We start from the raw sequence: 9,475 nt of genomic DNA on the forward strand, positions 1-9,475 counted from the left end.
AAAGGATACAACAGATACAGTTAAGTCGGCCTCATATCTTAACTTACATCTAGAAATTGACAATGAGGGTCGATTGAAAACAAAACTTTACGACAAAGTTATGAATTCAGCTTTCAAATTGCGAACTTTCCATTTCTAAGAAGGAGCATTCCAGCAGCACATGCATACGGCGTATATATCTCCAAACTGCCAATTGATACGATATTCCCATGCTTGCATTTCCTATCATGATTTCCTTGATAGAGGGTTGTTGCTCACAAGGAAGCTATTACATCAAGAGTTCCAAATGTTGAAGTTGAAATCATCTCTTCGTAAATTTTACGGACGCCATCACGAGTTGGTTGACCGTTATGGAATAAACGTTTCACAAATGATATTGGATATGTTACTTACGTCGTAACTACAATCCCCTTCCCTTTCATAAATGTGACCTACAGAATTATACTATTTTCCGAATTTGTTATCTCATAAGCAACACAACGGGTGCCACATGTGGAGCAGGATCTGCTTACCCTTCCGGAGCACCCGAGATCACCTCTAGTTTTTATGAGGTTCATGTTGTTTATTCTTTAGTTTTCTATTTTGTGTCATGTGTATTATTCTGTCTGTTTGTCCTTTTCGTTTTTAGCCATGGCGTTGTCAGTTTATTTTCAATTTATGAGTTTGACTGTCCTTCTGGTATCTTTCATCCCTCTTTTAACACGCACAAGTATCACTGAATACCTTTTGAATTACCATTTTAAAGATTCAACCAGATGGCCTAGACACAAATTATCTTACATCCAAGCTCATTTCTTCTACCAGTGGTAGATCTGAACCAGATCCACCCTACCCGATACCCCAGCTTGAGTTTCTTTGATTTGCATACTTTCCTTTGATTTGTAACATTTTGGCGGCAATGCATAATCCACAAAAAAAACCTTATAATTATTTACACGGTAAAGTTTAGATTTTTCATATATATTTGGTTTCTAATGCCACTTTTACGCATATTTAGCTTTGATCTACTTCGTGTTAATTTAAGAATTGAATGCTTCTTTTTGTAACTTCATTGGGGTGTAAAAGCGTTGACCGAAGTACATTTTTTTAAATGTGCGCACGGTCAACGCTTTTACAACCCTATGAAGTTACTAAAAGAAGCATTCAATACTTATAATTACATTTTTTTAGCTATGAACATGAAAACACGAATTTTATAATTTTCTATTTAATAAAATTCACCTGTGCATTTTATTGTGGGACCACGTGTTATACTGAATAAAAAGTGTTATTGATTTATGCAACTGCTAAAGAAAAATTGTTTCTAGGCAGCCTTGTTGTTTACCGTATAGGACTTTGTAGCAGTCAAAATAAAAGACTCAGATTTGGTACACATGATTTTTCAAAAGAGAGTGGCGGGCCCCAGTGGCGGATCCAGAAATTTTCATAAGTGGGGGCCCACTGACTGACCTAAGAGGGAGTCCGCTCCAGTCACGCTTCAGTGATTCCCTATATAAGCTACCAATTTTTTTCCCAGAAAAGGTGGGGGGCGGGCCCCCTGCCCCCCTAAATCCGTCTCTGGTAGCGTTATTTTAGAAAACAGAATATATCTACAACCGACGATCGGATGTAGACCCTATAAATGAATTGCTATTTAGGCAATCACAATAATACTGGTACCTCAATTAAAACTCGACAGTATATATTGAATATAGCTTTTCTTTTCTCTTTAGGCTAAAATGGAAAATTGGAATGAGGTAAGCTTTACTTAATTGTCACGTGTTGGTTTGTTCCCCAACTACAAAACTACTTATTCCAAGATCACAGATCAAACAAACAAAAAATACAAAACTGGGACAAAGCAAGGTGCACTCTAATCATTTGACACTTCTTTTCATTACATGGGTGACACATACAGCATTTGAACCAGTATTCAGTAACTGATAACAAACAAAAATGCTGTTTAAGCAATTTATCGAATATGTTTATTCCAACGCCGTAGAGGAGAGGGCATTAAGATTAACTCTTGTACGCCCGTACCTTATCCGTCCGTACGTTCCAAAAATGGTTTCCGTTCTCTAACTTGAGTTTGCCTCAACCAAATGTTATGAAACTTAATCATAACGCTTATTACCACAAAGCACAGATCGAGTTTGAATTTAAGTGGCATCACTTTTAATGTTCGAGAGTCCCTTTCCAAATGATATTTTTTTCTTTTGTTTTCGGTCTCTTACTTTAGTTTGCCTCAACCAAATGTTATGACACTTAAGCACAATGCTTATTAAGACAAAATACAGATTAAGTTTGACTTTTGGTGGCATTACTTTTTCCGTACTATAGTCATGCCCCTTTACAAATGAATGCATTGCTGATTTTTTTGTTTCCGATCTCTAACTTGAGTTTGCCTCAACCAAATAATATGAAACTTAACCACGATGCTTAGAAACACAAAACACAGCTCAATTGAATTTTGGTGGCATCACTTTCATTGTTCGAGAGTTACGCCCCTTTACAAATGAAAAAAATGCTTTTTTTTTGTTTCCGTTCTCTTATTTTAGTTTGCCTCAACCAAATGTTATAAAACTTATCCAAAATGTTTATTACTACAAAACACAGACCAAGTTTGAATTTTGGTGGCGTGACTTTTACCGTTTTAGAGTTATGCATCTTTACAAATGAAAACATGCTGATTTTTTTGTTTCAGTTCTCTAACTTGAGTTTAACTCAACCAAATCAAATGTTATGAATCTTATCCACAATGCTCATTACCACAAAACATAAATCAAGTTTGAATTTTTGTGGTGTCTCTTTCCACTGTCCTAAAGTTATGCCTCTTTTCAAATGGAAAAATTGTTGAAATAATAGTTTTTGTTTTCTAACTTTAGTTTTCCTCAACCAAATGTTATGAAACTTATCCAAAATGTTTATTACTACAAAACACAGATCAAGTTTGAATTTTTATGGCGTCACCTTAACCGTTCTAGAGTATTGCCTCTTTACAAATGGAAAAAATGCTGATTTTTTGTTTCCGTTCTCTAACTTGAGTTTGCCTCAACCAAATGTTATGAAACCCAACCACAATGCTTATTACCACAAAAACCAGATCGAGTTCGAATTTTTTTGGTGATATTACTTTTACTGTTCGAGAGTTTGACCCTTTTACAAATGAAAAAAATGCTAATTTTTTGGTTTCCGATCTCTTACTTTAGTTTGCTTCAACCAAATGGTTTGAAGCTTCATCACAATGCTTATTACAACAAAACACAGATCGAGTTTGAATTTTGGTGGCATTACTTTTTCCGTTCTAGAGTTATGCCCCTTTACAAATGAATGCGTTGCTGATTTTTTTGTTTCCGATCTCTAACTTGAGTTTGCCTCATCCAAATGTTATGAACTTAACCAAGATGCTTATTTACACAAAACACAGATCAAGTTTAAATTTTGGTGGCATCACTTTCATTGTTCAAGAGTTATGCCCCTTTACAAATAAATGCATTGCGGATATTTTTGTTTCCAATCTCTTCTTGAAGTTGCCTCAACCAAATGTTATGAACTTAACCACGATGCTTATTTACACAAAACACAGATCGAGTTAAAATTTTGGTGGCATCACTTTCACTGTTCGAGAGTTACGCCCCTTTACAAATGGAAAAATTGCTTTTTTTTGTTTCCGTTCTCTAACTTTAGTTTGCCTCAATCAAATGTTATGAAACTTATTCAAAATGTTTATTATTACAAAACACAGATCAAGTTTGAATTTTGGTGGCGTCACTTTTACCGTTCTAGAGTTATGCCTCTTTACAAATAGAAAAAAATGCTGATTTTTTGTTTCCGTTCTCTAACTTGAGTTTGCCTCAACCAAATGTTATGAAACTTATCCACAATTTTTATTACCACAAAACATTTATGGTGGTGTCAATTTTACAGTCCTAAAGTTATGTCCCTTTACAAATGGAAAAATTGTTGAAATATTAGTTTTTGTTCTCTAACTTTAGTTTGTCCAACCAAATGCTATGAAACCAAATCACAATGCTTATTACCACAAAACACAGATCGAGTTTGAATTTTGGTTGCATCACTTTTATCTTCCTAGAGTTATGCCCCTTTACAAATGAATGCAGTGCTGATTTTTTTTGTTTCTGATCTCTAACTTGAGTTTGCCTCAACCAAATGTTATGAAACTTGTCCACGATGCTTATTTACACAAAACACAGATCGAGTTTAAATTTTGGTGAAATCACTTTCACTGTTCGAGAGTTATGCCCCTTTACAAATGAATGCATTGTTGATTTTTTTGTTTCCGATCTCTAACTTGAGTTTGCCTCAACCAAATGTTATGAAACCTAACCACGATGTTATTAACACAAAACACAGATCGAGTTAAAATTTTTGTGGCATCACTTTCACTGTTTGAAAGTTATGCCCTTTTCAAATGGGAAAAATGCTTTTTTTTTGTTTCCGTTCTCTAATTTTAGTTTGCCTCAACCAAATGTTATGAAACTTATCCAAAATGTAAATTACTACAAAACACAAATCAAGTTTGAATTTTGGTTGCAGCACGTTTACCGTTCTAGAGTTATGCCTCTTTACAAATAGAAAAAATGCTGATATTTTTGTTTCCGTTCTCTGACTTGAGTTTGCCTCAGCCAAATGTTATGAAACTTATCCACAATTTTCGTTACTACAAATATAAATCAAGTTTGAATTTTGGTGGTGTCTCTTTAACAGTCCTAATGTTATGCCCCTTTACAAATGAAAAAATTGTTGAAATATTAGTTATTGTTCTATAACTTTAGTTTGCCTCAACCAAATGTTATGAAACTTATGAACAATTCTTATTACTACCATACACAGATAAATAATGAATTTTAGTGGCATCACGTCAACTGTTCTAGAGTTATGCTCCTTTGAAAATAGAAAAATTGCTGAATATTTCATATCTGTTCTCTAATTTAAGTTTACGTCACATAAATGTTATGAAAATTATAAACAATGCTTATTACCTCAAAACTCAGGTCAAGTTCAAATTTGGGTAGTGTCCCTTTTACATTTGTTGTTTTTATAGTGATTAAGATGATAACACAATGTTGACTGTTGTACCTCTATTTTTGACATTTTTACTTATTGTGTCTATTCGTTTTGTTCACACATCGTTGACAATGTAATGGAATTTGATGTGACTGTCATACAAGTGAGAGGTTTAGCTAGGTTTAAAACAAGGTTCAATCCACCATTTTCTACATAAGAAAAGCCTGTTCCTAGTCCGGAATATGACAGTTGTTATCAATGCGTTTGATGTGTTTGAACTATTGATTTTTCTATTTGATTTGGAACTTTCCTTTTTTGAATTTTCCTCGGAGTTCAGTATTTCTGTGTTTGTACTTTTTACAGTGCTTCAGTTATGGCTCTTTATAGCGTTATGTGCAAGCGGGGGCATCATATATGTCCCATAGACACACTTCCCATTTATTCAAGTATGAGTGTATACTCTGTAAAAATTAGTTGACACTGTATTATTTATGTAATACCTTCAGAATCCTTGTTTAAAATCTCAAATATGTAACCCTTAGGTCTATAGAGTTATTTGAAAAACTATTGGACATTTTTTTCTAAATAAAATTCAACACTGGAGTTCTCTCCCCTTGCCATTGTTTAGTTCGTGTGAGTTAAATACGACCACTCATTTTATGGCATAGAGAGCCAACTGATACAACACACCATTGTAATCCAACAGTTTTTTTTTCTTGTTAGGTTACAGTCTCATTACATTATTATAACCCATATCTACATTTATTCAGTCTACAAACATTTATATATTTTTCTCTTTTAGTAAGTAAAGAGAAATTTCTTCTATCTGATATTAAAAAAAAGGATTTAGGGACAATTAAAGGACTTAGAGAATGAAAAACACAACTACATGTCTTAATAGGGACAAAAATAGGAGCAACTAAAGGACTTAGTGTATTACATATCTTTAAGAGGACTAAATATCACAGTCCAGAAAACACTACAAGAAAGAAAAATCAAGGATATACCAAATCTAGTCCATGATTCTATAAAAAAAAATGTTTTTTCGAAGGTTAACAAATTGTGTTTATCTTGATAATATAAAATGCATAAATTCCAGCAATTACATGCTATTTAAAAAAAATTCTCTCTGTTGTGAATGTTTAATGAAGGAAGGATACTACTGAAATATGGAGTCATTGCTATACAGAAGAATACATAATTACTACTTAATTTAACAGTGATTAAATTCATTACATACAATCTATTAAATGTACTTTCTATGTTTTACGTACAGAAACTTCATACAGCTTCTGAGGATGGAGATATAGAAGCCTTAAAATTATGCCTACAGAATGATGCGGACATTGATTTTCATGATGCAAGTAAAATAGTCAAACACTACCTTAATTTAATACATTAGAGCAAAATCATTTTAAGATCCGTCGTCTTATGGTACATGTACAATAAAAAACACAAAACTACATGTTACTTAAACTAAAGCACAGTAAAACAGTGTTTAACTCCAGGTTACTTCAAAATACTGAATATTGTACATAAAAGTATAAAACACACAACGGTAAGTTACTTTATAATACAGGATATTGTATATAAACACACGACAACAATTTACTTTTAATAGAACATAGCAATAATACCAGATTGTACACCAGTAGTATAAAACATACAAAAAAAAGTTACTTCAGAACATAACAGATTGTACATAAGCCGTATAAAACACACACCTACAAGATACTGCACAACATGTCAGATTGTCCATAAGCAGTATAAAACACACAACTACAAGTTACTTCAGAACATAACAAATTGTATGTAAGCAGTTTAAAACACACAGCTACAAGTTACTTAAAACAAAACAAATTGTACATAAGTTTCTAAAAACACACAACTACACTTTAGAACATAACAGATTGTGCATAAGAAGTTAAAAACGCAAAACTGCAAGTTACTTTAGAACATAACAGATTGTACATTAGCAGTATAAAACACACATCTACAAGTTGCTTTAGAACAGAACAGATTTTACATAAGCAGTAAGCAGTATAAAACACACAACCACAAATTACTTCATAACAACAGATTGTACATAAGCAGAATAAAACACACAACTACAGTTTTCTTCAGAACATAACTATACTTAGAGAGTGTATGTAAGCAATATAAAACACACAACAAGTTACTGCAGAACATAACAGATTGTACATAAGTACATGTAGCAAAAAACACACAAATACAAGGTTCTTCAGAACGTAAATGATTGTACATTAGCAGTATAAAACACACAACTACACATCACTTCAAAACATAACAGATTGTACATAAGAAAACGCAGTATAGAACACACAACTACAACATGACAATTTGTACATAAGTACATTTATTTTACTCAGAGATTTAATCATTATATCAACAAATACTTGTTAGGATATATAAAGTGAGATGTCATTTTATTCAGAGATTTAATCATTATATCAACGAATACTTTTTAGGATTATATAAAAGTGACATGTCATATTACTCAGAGATTTATGCCTCGTTCAGACGGACAATTAATTCGAATTGAATTCGAATCGAATGCGAATCGAATCGCAAATCGCGTTCACACACTCTTCTTTTTTAATTCGAATTGAATCATCGAATTCGCATTAGAAATACGCTTTTGTGAATACAAATCAAAAGTTAACGTTGTTTGAACAGTAAAGCGAATTGTAATTCGAATTAGAACTGATGTCAGGACGTAAAACGTGTCGAATGCGAATTAAACTAATTCGAATTAGTTAATGCGAATCGAATTCGAATTACGTGTGAACTCAGCATCAATTATATATAGTCTTGGGTCAATCCTATTTCTGTCTTGTTCATTCATATTTGGCGTCATTTTTTCATTTTTGATGATCTGTTTTGCAGGTTCAAATGCGACGTCATTTTTTTGTCATGTTTTGCAATTTCGGGTATGGCGTAACTTGGCGTTGGGGTTTGGACTTGTTCGGATGTGCCAATTTTTGGTGTTGCATTTGTCGGGTTGTGTACTGTATTTCGGCTGTTTCCTGTAGTTGGTTTATACTTCAGTTTTGTCATGTGTCTTTTGTGTAGTCATTTTGTAGGGTTTACTGTTTGCAAAAGTGTAGATTGTTCTAGATTGTGGGGATGTTCTAGTACCTAACAGAGGACCCTGGCCGTTTTTGGCACAACCTTTTTTTAACTTTTGGTCCTCGATACTGTTCAACTTTGTAATTGTTTTGGCCTTCAAACTGTGGTATCTGGGCGTCATTGGTGGGTCTTGTGTGGACAAAATGCACTTCTGGCGTATTAAAATTTTACACATGTTGCCTTTTGTTGGCTATTGTTCGTGTGTTTCCTTGTCAATTGTGTTCTCCTATTTGTTTGTATTGTAGTCCTGTAATGTTGTGTTGTCATCTTAATGTTATATTTCACATGGCTATAAAAGAAAGAGGTTTGGCATGCCACAAGACCATGTTCAGCCCACCATTTTTTTCCTTTAAAAATGCCCTGTACCAAGTCAGGAATATGGCCATTGTGATATTATAGTTCGTTTCTGTGTGTGTTACAGTTTAACATTGTGTCGTTTGTTTTCCCTTATTTTTGAGTGTCAGTTCAAATTACCGTAAGACATGTCACGGTACTTGTCTATCCCAAATTCATGTGTTTGGTTTTGATGTTATTTGTGTTGTTCTCGTGGGATTTCGTCTGGTGCTTGGTCCGTTTCTGTGTGTGTTGTATATTGATGTTGTGTCGTTGTTCTCCTCTTGTATTTAATGCGTTTCCCTCGGTTTTGATTTGTTACCCCGATTATGTTTTTTGTCCATGGATTTATGAGTTTTGAAAAGCGGTATATTACTGTTGCCTTTATATATCAACAGATACTTTTAAAAATTATATAAAGTGAGATGTCAATTTCTCAGAGTTGCAATGAAACCATTGATGTAAATATTTTATTCAATACCTATAAAAATGTTATTTTAAGATGAAAGTTCAGATAGAAGTTTTGACATTTCACAAAAAACATGTTGTTTATCTAATGTTTATAAACAAATAATTACAAGTATCACTAGTCATTTTCGTGAGTTTTAACCACTGATTCATGTGATGTATATTTATAATTAGGTCTTTCCACTTTTCTGTGGAAAGACCTATTGTTTTTCTTCTGATTATTAGGTCATTCCACTTTTCTGTGGAAAGACCTATTGTTTTTCTTCTGATTATTAGGTCTTTCCACTTTTCTGTGGAAAGACCTATTGTTTTTCTTCTGATTATTTTTTTTTTTTCTTCCGCCTAATTTTGTTCTGGCGATAAACATTTGTTTCACAATATGTCGCTTAGATATTTGGTATATGATATCGAACAGTTTATGCGCTTTTGAAATTTACCCTGCCTAAACGAATACTTTTCTTTGTAGGAGTTATCTCCCCAAACACTGTTTTCCTTGTGAGCGCAACTCCTTCGCAAC

The sequence above is a fragment of the Mytilus trossulus genome, chromosome 14, assembly GCF_036588685.1.
Source record: "Mytilus trossulus isolate FHL-02 chromosome 14, PNRI_Mtr1.1.1.hap1, whole genome shotgun sequence".
NCBI lineage: Eukaryota > Metazoa > Mollusca > Bivalvia > Mytilida > Mytilidae > Mytilus > Mytilus trossulus.